The sequence below is a fragment of the Hemitrygon akajei genome, chromosome 29 (assembly GCF_048418815.1).
Source record: "Hemitrygon akajei chromosome 29, sHemAka1.3, whole genome shotgun sequence".
Classification (NCBI taxonomy): Eukaryota; Metazoa; Chordata; class Chondrichthyes; order Myliobatiformes; family Dasyatidae; genus Hemitrygon; species Hemitrygon akajei.
Window position 1 is genome coordinate 28,695,229 of NC_133152.1, and position 14,474 is coordinate 28,709,702.

Below are 14,474 nucleotides of genomic sequence, written 5' to 3' on the forward strand. Positions count from 1 at the left end.
GATTTCCCCAGATTTTCATGCACAACAGTCTTTAGAGTTTGCAGAGAATGGGACAAAAAAAAAAAATCCAATGAGTGGCAGTTCTGTGGACAGAAATGCCTTGTAAATGAGGAAGGTCAGAGGAGAATGGGCAGACTGGTTCAACCTAACAGTCATGGTGAAGCGTCTCAGCCCAAAAGGTTGACTGTTTGCTCTTTTCACAGATGCTGCCTGGCCTGTTGAGATCCTCCAGCATTTTGTGTGTGTTGAAGTGAACTTTAGCCCAAGCAGTGTTAGCAAAACTGCTTGAATATTGTAAGCACTTGGTAATGTGGACAGCAGATCAGACTGACTAGGCAAAGTCAGCATAGAATTATGAAAGGAAATTGTATTTGACTCATATACCAGTTGTTGAAGTTTAGATCTAGCAATGTAGTTTCAGGAAGCCACTGTTCATAATTAATTTTAAAAATATTGTTGATTAAAATGTCTATTTAGTTATGTCCTCGTAGAACTCTAATTGTAGAATGACTTGCATAAACCATAATATTTGTGCTGACCAATTGTATTATGACTTAAAATGTACCACTGCTACTTCCTTAATAATGGCTTCCAGCATTTTCCTAATGACATTTTAAGCTTACAAATTTTCTCTTTTATGCTTTTTGTCATCTGCTTTTATCTAGAAAAGGGAAATTACATTTACTGGGACCTTTCCAGAACACAGGGAATTTTGGAAGATCACAAACATATCCACTAACCTCTGCAACCAGTCATTGATTCAGGGAAACCTTATGACACGGAAGAAGGCATTGTAACTGGGACAGGTGGAAGGGAGATGTGTTGAGATTTCCAGCATTTTGTTTCAATTTGTACTTTTGGGTAGTTACAAATCCTTTGATTTCCTTTCTTCTTCCTCGTGTGCAGCCTTTTCTGGTGTTCTTCCCCTTTACCGTCCACAATTTTCCCTGTCGATCTCATGCAGCAGCTGCCTGTACTTCCAATTCAGTGTGCCTGGCATCTGTCTTTGATCCTTCCTCCTCTCCCCTCTCCCCTCTCATCTATCATCCCTAGAAAAGCAGACTTTTCCTACAACTTTTGACCGTTCCCTGCGGCTTTTCACCCATTTACAGTTTTCTTTTCATGCCCGTCACCTCATTCTGTATTCTCCATCCAGAAGTTAATAAGCACACAGCTCTTAGTCATTTTAATATTCCTTAGCTGTGTTTTTTTTTAACAAAAATATGTTCATTACAGATTACATTCTACAAGGAGCTGCCATCCATTCTTTGTCTCTTTAGGATGCACATTTGTTTATTTCTGACTTTCCACCCAATTTCCAACCTAACTTCTGTTTACTCTAATTCAGCTCCATCCTGGACACCAGTTCAGTTGTTTGTTGCCTCATCCACTTATCCTCCAACGTCTCCAGGCAGCAACAAGTGGAGAAAGCTTGCTTCCCCACTTGTCTCAGTGGAGAGAAGGGTCTCGGCCCGAAACGTCAGCTGTACTTCCTATAGACGCTGCCTGGCCTGCTGCGTTCCACCAGCATATTGTGTGTGTTGCTTGAATCTCCAGCATCTGCAGATTTCCTCGTGTTTGCATTCATATAAATACAAGTCTGCATACAATGCAACATAATACAATAAACTTTATACTGTGTATGATAGATTCCAGATTTTAAGGCCATTTCCAGTACATTAGTATAAAGGATTCAGTGCAGCACAAAAAACACAACATGATAAAGAATGCAATAATTGTAAAAAGACACAATAAAAATAAAAACTTTGAGATAGCTTATATACATTGATTGTACGTCCATAAAGTAGTGCCAGACATAGGAGTGGCTGTATGTAAGGTGACTGATGGGAAATGATAAACTCGTGGTGGTGGTGGTGGTTGGTGGAATGGGTGGAGATGTTGATCAACTTTACTGCTTGGACAACCTGTTGAAGAGAAAGAAGGAATTTAACCCAGTGAAAAAAGCCTTATGGGAAAAGGGTTATAAATTTACAATGCGTCATCCAGCAACACTGATAATTTTTTTGGAGGAGAGAAATTTTTTTTTTTCCGATTATCGAAAAGCGGAGGAGTTTGTACAAGAACTTCCATCTATTCGCTAATTACACATAGAGGCTTCCAAACGTAATGGATTAAAGATGAAGATTGACCCAAGGAACAGAAGGAATGGACATTTATGGATATTATAGAAGAGAAAAGCAAAATTTTAGAAATACTAAATGAGAATAGTATTTTTTTTCTCTTATACATATACTTTTCTATGTTGCGGGGGGGGGGCTGGGAGGCTGTGGATCGGTTACTGCGGGATTCACGTGTGTAATCATGGCGGTTGCCATGACCCGTACAGCAGAGGGGGGTAATGTGATTTTTCTCCACAACATTAGTAGGGGGGTATTTTGGTTTTTTTTTTCTTTATATTTTAATTTTTTTCTATCTTTTTGCCTGGATGATTGGTGAAGACACACATAGCAACATGGAGATTTTTATAAAGATTTCCCAGGATACCACAAAAGTGGAAAGATTAGGTATTATTATAGATTGGAGTAATATAATAATAAAAAATAATGACTAATCTACTAAATTTTTTAAGTTTTAATGTTAATGGGCTTAATGGGCCAGTAAAAAGAAAAAGGATTTTAACATATATTAAAAAAATGAGAACTCCGTGGGGCATGTGGGGATCTTCCAACATCCAGGCATTCCCTTTTATTTTCTTTCTTATTTCTTTAATAGGGATGTTAGGGGGGAGGGGTTAAGGGGAGGGGGGCTGGGTAACACTTTTTTTTATACACATTTATTCTGTAACTATTTGAAAACAATAAAAAAATATATTAAAAAAAAACTTTACTGCTTGGGGAAGAAACTGTTTTTGAGTCTGGTGGTCCTGGCATGATTGCTGGTAGCCTTCTCCCTAATGGGAGTGGGACAATGAGCAGGGAGGGTGGGTTCCTTCATGATATTGCTGGCCTTTTTGTGTATGTGTCCCTGATGGCAGGTGGGCTGGTGCCAGTGATGTACTGGGCAGTTTTGACTACCTATTATAGAGCCCTCCTGTTTGCCACAGTGTAGTTTCCGTTGTTAGGACAGTGGTGAGTGATGTCTTTTAGATAATGTAAAGTACTACAAAAGGTTGTATAGCAATATGACCTCTATACAACACAATTTTAACACTAAACTATAATTTTCATGCACAAGTCTCCAGAGTTTATAGAGAATGGTGCAAAGCACACAAAAAAAATCCAGTTTTTGGAGTAAAAATGCCTTGGTAATGAGATAATGCTCTACTGAGGGAGGTCAGAGGAGGACAACTGGACCGGTTCAAGTTGACAAAGACATAAGTAGCTCAAATGTACAAGCATTACAACTATGATAAGCAGAAGAGCATCTCTGAACGCACAACCATATTAACTGAATAATTTGCTTCCACTTAAATGACCTTTTCTCAAACATTGTGTATGACTCACTCCAGTGAGTCTTGTTCCTGTTTGTAAGGATGGATCTGCCTTTAAGCCACCTTGTTAAGCTTAAGTATGACTCACATTTCTCTTAAACTCTTGATTTCCAGTGTAATTTATCCTGATGAGTTCTTAGGGAAGGAGTCTTCATCTTCCTTGTAAGCTGATGATACTATTTTCACTCACAGCAACTTATTTGTCATTTCCTCTCCTGATCCTTTGGTTTTATGGTCTGTCTTAATTTTGTCTGTTTTGAGTCTTTTAAGGTGTTCACTCTTGCTCATCTGTCAAAGAATAAATCCATTGTTCTCTAAAGGGAAGAAATCCCTTAGGATTCTCCTTCACCTTGTTTGCTAGGGCAACCTCATGCCTTCTTTTAGCCCTCTTGATTTTTCGTAAGTGTTCTCTTGCATTTCTTATACTCCATAAACACCTCATTTGTACCTACCTATACTATAATTGCTATGCACTTCCTTTTTTCCTTAACCAGAGCCTCAACATCTCATGAAAACCAAGGTTCCTTACATCTGTTATCTTTATCTTTTATTCTGACAGGCACACACAAACTTTGTACTCGCAAAATTTCACTTTTGAAAGCCTCCCACCTACCAAGTTCAATTTAGCCAGAAAGCACCTGTTCCCAATACACACTTTCGAGATCGTTTTTGATACCATCAAAGTTGGCCTTTCTCCAGTTTACAATTTCAACCCACAGACCAGACCTATCTATTTGCACATTACTTTGAATTTGCTAATGGCATCGTGATCACTGGATGCCAAGTGTTCTCCGACACAAACTCTGGTCACCTGCCCTATCTCATTCAAGTATTGCACACTCTCTCGTTGAGACTTCTATATACAGTACTGATGGAGGAAATTTTCCTGAACACATTTGACAAACTTTATCCATTATAGTCCTTTCACAGTATGGGATTCCCAGTCAATATGTGACAACTTAGAATCACCTAGTGTAACAACCTTATGTTTCTTGGAAGAGTCTGCAAACTTCCTACAAATTTGCTCCTCTAAATCCCATGGACTCTGGATGATCTGTAATATAGTCCAAGTAACGTGGCCATACCCTTCTTATCACTCAGTTCCAGTAGTAATGCCTCACTGAACAACCTCTCCAGTCTGTCCAGACAGAGCAACACGCTGGAGGAACTCAGCAGGTCGGGCAGCATCCATGGAAACGAGCAGTCAACGTTTCGGGCCGAGACCCTTCGTCAGGACTGAAGAGGGAGGGGGCAGGGGCCCTATAAAGAAGGTGGGGGGAGGGTGGGAAGGAGAAGGCTGGGAGATGCCAGGTGAAAAACCAATCAGAGGAAAGATCAAGGGGTGAGGGAGGGGATAGGCAGGAAAGGTGAAGAACGACCCCCATTCCTTGATCTTTCCTCTGATTGGTTTTTCACCTGGCATCTCCCAGCCTTCTCCTTCCCACCCTCCCCCCTCCTTCTTTATAGGGCCCCTGCCCCCTCCCTCTTCAGTCCTGACGAAGGGTCTCAGCCTGAAACATTGACTGCTCTTTTCCACGGATGCTGCCCGACCTGCTGAGTTTCTCCAGCGTGTTATACGTGTTGCTTTGACCCCAGCATCTGCAGAGTATTTTGTGTGTCCTGACAGCACTGCCATGACATTTCCCTGACTATAATGCCACCCCACCTCTTTTAATCTCTCCCTCTCATTAAATCCCAAATACCTCACACCCACATTAAATCCCAAATGCCTCACACTCACATTAAATCCCAAACACCTCAGACCCACATTAAATCCCAGACACCTCACACTCACATTAAATCCCAGACACCTCAGACTCACATTAAATCCCAGACACCTCACACTCACATTAAATCCCAAACGACTCACACTCGCATTAAATCCCAGACACCTCACACTCACATTAAATCCCAAACGACTCACACTCACATTAAATCCCAGAGACCTCACACCACATTAAATCCCAAACGACTCACACTTGCATTAAATCCCAGAGACTGGGACAGAATTGAACCTAGGTCACTGTTGGTGTAATAGCATTATGCTAACCGCTATGCTTGGTGATGGCCCTAACCAAAGGCTGGAGGATGAGGTAACTTGGTACAGATTTATAAAGATAATTCGAGGAGATTTTTAAGAAAGCTGCAGAGAATATGGTCAAAAATATCAAACCACAAACATGAGGCTTAGAGGAGTAGGCGAGATGGTATGGAAACCTCTTAGGGGTTGAGACACTAAGGAATTGTATGATATCATTAAGATCTAATCTTTTCGATTTTCACTTCCTCAAGGAGTGCACATTTAATACTGGTGTCAGTTCTAATGGCAAAACAACAAGAAAAACCGACCTATGTGGAAACGCTGGAAGCATTCCGCAGGTCTCGAACCTTCGGCAAAATTGGGAAGCGCTGGCTTCAATTCTGACGAGGGCTCTTTGAACTGAAACATTAACTCTTTCTGCAGATTCTTACTGGCTGGCTGCAGGTCTCTGCCATTTTCTGCTCTTATTTCAGGATCTAGGGGCAATTTAATTTTGCTGAACCTGATGGAGAAAAGAGAGGAAGAGCAATTAGTGTAAAGAGAATCGTCTGACTGTGTTCGCCCACACCTCCAAACTCTCAATTTACCACAGAATTAACACTGTTCTCACCTGCACTGGAAAGTCCCCTGAGGGGAAGTTGAAGGAAGAACCTGTGGTGACGGCGAGACAGTGTGGCATAGAACTCCAGTGGCCAAACGAATAAATTGCATGAAACAACACGTACAAAATACTGGTCAGGGAGAGCTACGGAATGAACAAATAGTTGACGCTTGGGGCCGAGACCCTTCTTCAGGACTGGAAAGGAAGGGGGAAGATGCCAGGATAAAAAGGTGGAGGGGGGAGGGTAAGGAGGGGGAGGATAGCTAAAAGGTGATAGGTGAAAATAGGTGGGCAGGCAAAGTAAAGGGCTGGAGAGGAGGGAATCTGATAGGAGAGGAGAGTGGACCATAGGAGAAAAGGGATGAAGATTTGGGGACAGGTTGCAAGGACTGTGTAAGTATAGATGAAGTAATTGAGCAAACCATAACTGGGCATACAAACAAGCTGGATGAACTCAGCAGGTCGGGCAGCATCCATTGAAATGAGCAGTCAAAATTTCGGGCCGAGACCCTTCGTCAGGACTGAAGTGAAAGTGGGATGGGGGAAGAGAGAGGGAGGGAATTACCAGAAGTTGGAGAATTCGATGTTCATACCAAGGGGCTGGAGACTACCCAGATGGTAGATGAGGTGTTGCTCCTCCAACCTGAGTTTGGCCTTATCATGGCAGTAGAGGAGGCCATGTATGGACATATCCCAATGGGAACGTGAAGCAGATTTGAAGTGGGTGGCAACCGGGAAATCCTGTCTGTTGTGGCGGACGGAGCAGTAGTGCTTTCCATCCCACTTTCACTCTGCCTCCTCTTCTAGCTGCCTATCACCTCTCTCATGATTCTGCCTTCTTCTACTACCCATAGTGCTTTCCCCTTTCATTCTTTCTTCACCTCTCCTGCCTATCCCCTCCCCCACCCCTTGATCTTTCCTCTGATTGTTTTTTCACCTGGCACCTTCCACCTTCCCCCCCACCTTCTTTATAGGGCCCCGCCCCCTCCTTCTTCAGTCCTGCCGAAGGGTCTCGGCCCGAAACGTTGACTGCTCATTTCAACGGATGCTGCCCGACCTGCTGAGTTCATCCAGTTTGTTTGTACGTGTTGATTTGACCACAGCATCTGCAGTGTACTTTGTGTTTACCATAACTGGGCATCAGTTAGTAACAAAAAAAACCCAAGCACACTAACAAAACTCCTTAAAATGTCTAAAAAAGATACTAAATAGCTAGCAACTAACCAGGTAGTATATCATGATATAAATTCCCGGACAATTCCAGTTGTTTTAGATTACATCTTTTGGAATTGACAACTGGTTTGAGGAAGAAAAGTATTATGTCAGTAATGGGGATCTATGAGAAGGTATTGCAGGAGCCTTAGCCCCTGCACTTGACTCATTAATTTGAAGTTCTAACAATGTTTAACAGTGTTGGAACTGGACGGAGGATGAGCAACTGGGAGCATGAGACCTGAAGGCTGTTACCTGCAAAGTCCAAAGTTAGGGACAGCTCTGGACTGGAGAGGAACTTGGTGGCAGAGAAAGAACATCCAGTTATTGTGGTCTGCACAGGTAAGACTAAGAAAGTGGTCCTGCTGTAGACTGTTACCTGACCACAAGCAAGCTAACCAGGGCTTTTGTAGACGAGAGAGATGAATTTGTGGCCCAAAGGTTGTTGTGGACAAAGTGGTTTTCAGTTGGTAAGACACTGGCATCTGTGCAAGGAAAAAGAGAGAGCTATTCCCTTCAGAGAGACTACATTTCAGAACAGATTATGAATGTTTGACTTATAAACAGCCCATAAATGCAAACAAGCATTTGGGAGACTGTCAGGATGGATTTGACGCTGTAGGGCTGCAGGCATTTTCTGCTGTGTGGGAACAACTACATTTCTGATTTGCAAACTTTTCAGATTAAAAACAGTTGAAGGAATAGACAACAACACACACAAAATGCTAGTGGAACACAGCAGGCCAGGCAGCATCTATAGGGAGAAACATCGACAGTGCTTCTCCCTATAGATGCTGCCTGGCCTGCTGTGTTCCACCAGCATTTTGTGTGTGTTGTTGTTTGAATTTCCAGCATCTGCAGATTTCCTCATGAAGGAATAGACCCCTGCCATAACCTGGGGAGGACCTTATGGGACAGGAATTCTACCAAATCAAAGATAAACCAAAGGTGGGGGAGGATCCCAATTGTTGGAAATCAAGAATGCTAAAGAGAAAAGTCAAGGACTCCCTGATCCCTCTAAATCTCTTACCCCTTACTTTCAGTTTAAGTCTGATATGGGGGGAAAGCCTCCTACACTATCATAATTCACATCTCCACATAATTTTATGACTTTCTTTTTATCATGACTCCCTCGTGGCCTCCATGGAAAATAGATTTTTCCATAGATGCTGCCTGACCTGGTGAATCCCTCCAGCATTTTGTGGGTGTTGCTTTAGATGCTCTCTCCACGTAACTGAAACACTCCAATCCAGAGAACGTTCTGGTGAGTCTCCTCTGCACCCTCTCCAACACAATTTCCAATAGTGTGGTGAACCGAACTGAGTACAGTACTCCCGCTGAGGAGCAAGTGCTTATAAAGGTGGAGCATAACCTTCCTGCTTTTTAAAGATGGATGTAAAAGTTCATTGAAGTACGAACAAAGATAGAGATTAGTGAAGACAGATGTAGATCTATTACAGCCAGAAATTTATAATTGGAAATAACAGAGCAATTTAACAAATACTGTCACGGTGTTGGATACTCTTGGAATTATTAGAAACCAAAAGGCTATTGAGAAGGGAAAAAGCAAAGGTATTTAGTATGTGTTATACAGTGCAGTGCAAAGATTTTAGGCACATATATAAACAGGGTGCCCAAGACCTTTGCACAGTACTGTATTTGTAATCTGGAGCGGACAGCGAGTTTGTAAACCTTGCGGGAGGAATGGATGTTGGAAATGACAAGGGTGGAACACTGCGGGAGGGCTGAGAGACAAGTGGCAGGGGCAGGGTTTGACACAGTTGTAAACACACCCAAGGCCTAAGATACCAGGCAAGGTCATTTGATTCCAAACAACTGGTTTTATTGATCATTACAGAACATCTCTCTGGTGCTTCCTGCTCCCTTCCCCTCTCCCTTCCCCTTTTCCCAACTGTGATTCCACTTTCCCTGCCCCATTCCCACTCTTGGTCCCCAATGAAGATTCATTTTAGAATCAGGTTTATCATATACAACTGAGCTAAACATAGGTGCCGAAAACTTTTGCATAATATTTTATACATATTTTAATATATTTGTTCAGGGTGAGCAGAGCATACTCTTATCATCGTCATCTTTCAGCCATTGTTTCGTCTTTCCAGTCCCACTGATTCTACATCTTGCTTCTCTGAGTCAAGAGTATTTCCCACCATTGCATTAATCTCAACCTTAATTAGAATGATTGAGCCTCCTTTCCCTTTCAGCCTATTCTTACAAAATGTCGAGAGCCCCAGAATATTCAGTTCCAACTTTGACCATCATGCAATTACAGTTCGTTAATGCCTTCCAAACCATCACCTATTATTTTTACCTTCTTTTTGAACTTACAGACCTCATTAGCACTGCTCTGCACAATAAGGAAAAGAGCCTTCAAACTGGACTTCCTTGCCATTTTCTTGAAAATACAGTCACAAGTGTACAAATTACCTTGATCATTGAGTACATGGCACATTTGTCCAGTTTCTCACTCTCCCTAAGAATTTCCAACACTGGTTTTTAATTTCAGATTTTCAGTATGTGCAGTTCTCTTTTTGCTTTTTAGTTCCTAGTCACTGTGAAGTTGCACCAATCAGGAAAGTCCTTAATTTTCCAGGAATGGAAAGCATTGGAACTGAGTCAGTGGGCTGTTGATGATCATGTGTTGAACACTCTAAATGCATTGTGACCTCCATGTGAACTGAGGTATAAAAGTCCAAATGAAGTTGTCTCAATATACAGAGTTCAGTAATATAGAGGTTCTGCAGACTTCAAGAACTTTGATCTAAACTTGTGAGTTTGAGTCACACAATGAAGACTGGGGAATACAAATTCATATTAATTAAATAAATCTGAAACTTAAACAAAAGTTTAGTTTCACTAACACAAGGGATGATGCAGGTGCTGGAAATCCAAAGCAACACACACAAAATACGGGAAGAACTCAGCAGGTCTGGCACCATCTGTGGAGAGGAACAAACAATCGGTGTTTCAGGTTGAAACCGTTCATCAGATCTGGAAATGAAGGGGGGGGGGGGGGAGAAGCCAGGGGGAATAAGAGGGTGAGGAAGGGAAAGGAGTACAAACTGACAAGTGATAGGTGAGGATGACCTACCAGGAACAAGCTGCAGTGGTCCTGTCTCTGGCACTGAGGTTGGACCCTTGACTAGGAAGGGGAGGAGGGAAGAGAAGAGAGTGGTATTGATAGGGGATTCTATAGTCAGGGGGGCGGATAGGAGATTTTGTGGGGAAGATCGGGAGTCTCGGATGGTATGTTGCTTCCCTGGTGCCGGGGTCCGAGACATCTCAGATCGGGTGCAGGTTATTCTCGAGAGGGGGGGCAAGAATCCAGATGTTGTGGTCCATGTAGGGACCAATGACGTGGGTAGGATGAGTGAGGGGGTCCTGCGTAGGGAGTTCAGGGAGTTAGGTGCGAAGCTGAAGAGCAGGACCTCCAGGGTAACAATCTCAGGATTGCTACCTGTGCCACGTGCGAGTGAGGCAAGGAACAGAAGGATTATAAAGATTAATATGTGGCTGAGAGGATGGTGCAGGAGGAAGGGCTTCAGGTTTGTAGATAATTGGGCTTTGTTCCAGGGAAGGTGGGATCTGTTCCAAAGGGACGGCTTACACCTGAACTGGAGCAGTACTAACATTCTTGCAGGGAAGTTTGCTAGAGCTTCTTGGGGGGGGGGTTAAACTAAATTTGCAGGGGGCGGGGATCCAGAATGTGAGAGAGGATAGCGAGAGGAAGAATAAAGGACAGGTGGGGACTACACGGTTCCGGAATATTAAGTGTGTAGTAGAGGAAGGTGGGGCGGAACAAGTGATAAGGAGGACTCGTGTACAGAGGGATGGTCTGACGGAACATGGAGCTAAATGTGTTGAAAGAATAAGTAAATGTAGGAAGGACAACAAAATTCTAGGGGCGTATAGCCCGATGGGAGTTCGGGGAGCTGGGTTAAGCACAATAGGCAGCGATTCAAACAGGGAGAGGAGAAATGGGTTAAAAATTCTATATCTGAATGCACGAAGTGTCAGAAAAAAGGCGGATGAGCTTGAAGCCCAGGTGCGAATGGGTAACTATGATGTTGTTGGGATAACGGAGACATGGCTGCAGGGAGATCAGACCTGGGAAATGAATGTACAAGGGTATACGTGCTATCGTAGGGACAGAAATGTGGGCAGAGGGGGTGGGGTGGCCCTGTTGGTGAGGAATGAGATTCAGTCCTTTGCAAGGGGGGACATAGGGTCAGGAGAAGTAGAGTCTGTGTGGATAGAACTGAGGAACAGTAAGGGCAAAAGGACCCAAATGGGTGTTGTCTACAGGCCACCAAACAGTAGCATGGATATTGGGTGCAAGTTGAATAGGGAGTTAACATTGGCATGTGGCAAAGGTAATGTCGCAGTAGTTGTGGGGGATTTCAACATGCAGGTGAACTGGGAGAATCAGGTTGGTGCTGGACCACAGGATAGGGAGTTTGTAGAGTGCCTACAGGATGCATTCTTGGAACAACTTGTACGAGAGCCGACCAGGGACAAGACTATTCTGGATTTAGTGTTGTGTAATGAACAGGATTTGATAAGCAATCTCGCAGTAAAGGAGCCATTAGGAGGTAGTAATCACAATATGATAAGCTTTTATCTGCAATTTGAGAAGGATAAGGGCAGCTCGGAGGTGTCAGTGTTGCGGATGAACAGGGGAAACTATGGAGCCATGAGGGAGGAGCTGGCCAAAGTTGACTGGACGGATAGCCTAGCAGAAAAGACAGTGGAACAGCAATGGCAGGTATTCTTGGGAATAATGCACAAGGTGCAAAATCAGTTCATCCCCCAGAGAAGTAAGGATTCAATGGGGGGAAAGGGGCCTCAGTGGTTGACAAAGGAAGTCAGAGACTGCATAGCATTAAAAAAAAGGAAATATGACAGAGCTAAGGTGAGTGGGAGGACAGATGATTGGGAAGTTTTTAAAGAACAACAGAACTTAACTAAAAAGACAATATGGGGAGAAAAAATGAGGTACGAACACAAGCTAGCCAGGAATATAAAGGAAGATAGCAAAAGCTTTTTTAGGTATGTGAAGAGAAAGAAGATAGTTAAAAACAATGTTGGGCCCTTGAAGAATGAATTGGGTGAAATTGTTATGGGAAACAGAGAAATGGCAGAAGAATTTAATGAGTACTTTAGATCTGTTTTCACTAAGGAAGACACAAGCAATCTCCCAGATGTATGGATGGGCCAAGGACATAGGGTAACAGAGGAAATGAAACAGATTGACATTCGGAAGGAAATGGTGATGAGAAGACTAATGGGACTGAAGGCTGACAAATCCCTAGGTCCAGATGGTCTGCACCCTAGGGTACTAAAGGAGGTGGCCCTGGAAATTGCGGATGCATTGGTAATCATTTTCCAATGTTCCTTAGATTCAGGATCAGTTCCTGAGGATTGGAGAATGGCTAATGTTATCCCACTTTTTAAGAAAGGAGGGAGGGAGAAAACAGAGAACTATCGACCTGTCAGCCTGACATCGGTGGTGGGAAAGATGCTAGAGTCCATTATTAAGGATGAAATAATGGCATATCTAGATAGCAGTGATAGGATTGGGCCAAGCCAGCATGGATTTACCAAGGGTAAATCATGCTTGACTAATCTGTTGGAGTTTTTCGAGGATGTAACCAGGAAGTTAGACGGGGGAGATCCAGTGGATGTAGTGTACCTCGATTTTCAGAAGGCATTTGATAAGGTCCCACATAGAAGATTGCTGGGTAAAATCAAAGCTCAGGGCATCGGGGGGAAGGCATTGACATGGATAGAAAACTGGTTGGCAGATAGAAAGCAAAGGGTAGCGGTGAATGGGTGTTTCTCGGAATGGCAGGTGGTGACTAGTGGGGTGCCACAGGGCTCGGTATTGGGACCACAGCTGTTTACCATTTACGTTAACGATTTGGATGAAGGCATAGAAAATAACATCAGCAAATTTGCTGATGATACTAAGCTGGGTGGCAGTGTGACATGTGATGAGGATGTTAGGAGAATTCAGGGTGACTTGGATAGGCTGGGTGAGTGGGCAGATACTTGGCAGATGGCGTTTAATGTGAATAAGTGTGAGGTTATCCACTTTGGGAGTAAGAACAGGAAGGCAGATTATTATCTGAACAGTATAGAGTTAGGTAAGGGAGTAATACAAAGAGATCTCAGAGTCCTTGTTCATCAGTCACTGAAGGTGAATGAGCAAGTGCAGCAGGCAGTGAAGAAGGCTAATGGAATGTTGGCCTTTATTACAAAGGGAATTGAGTACAAGAGCAAGGAAATCCTCTTGCATTTGTACAGAGCCCTGGTGAGACCACACCTGGAGTATTGTGTACAGTTTTGGTCTCCAGGGTTAAGGAAGGACATCCTGGCTGTAGAGGAAGTGCAGCGTAGATTCACGAGGTTAATTCCTGAGATGTCTGGACTGTCTTACACAGAGAGGTTAGAGAGACTGGACTTGTACACGCTGGAATTAAGGAGATTGAGAGGGGATCTGATTGAAACATATAAGATTATTAAGGGATTGGACAAGATAGAGGCAGGAAATATGTTCCAGATGCTGGGAGAGTCCAGTACCAGAGGACATGGTTTGAGAATAAGGGGTAGGTCATTTAGGACAGAGTTAAGGAAAAACTTCTTCTCCCAGAGAGTTGTGGGGATCTGGAATGCACTGCCTCGGAAGGTAGTGGAGGCCAATTCTCTGGATGCTTTCAAGAAGGAGCTAGATAGGTATCTTATGGATAGGGGAATCAAGGGATATGGGGACAAGGCAGGAACCGGGTATTGATAGGAATTGATCAGCCATGATCTCAAAATGGCGGTGCAGGCTCGAAGGGCTGAATGGTCTACTTCTGCACCTATTGTCTATTGAAAGCTTTTCCCCTGTTATGGTATGGTCAGGAACCAATACGCATGACCTCCGAGAAGGCGGTGCTGGCTAACGAGATGGCCACAGCGCTCGTGTTTGCAGAGGATGCACTGGCCAGTGTGTTAGCTGAGACGATGACTGTTCAGATGGTGGCCTTGCAGAATCGGAGAAAAGTGGAAATTGTGCTGTGATTGGATGGTGCTCAGCTTAAAGGGAAGTGTCACTCGATGAATGTATTGACCTAACGACATTAAGAATGCAAAGAGTTTGGCACTGG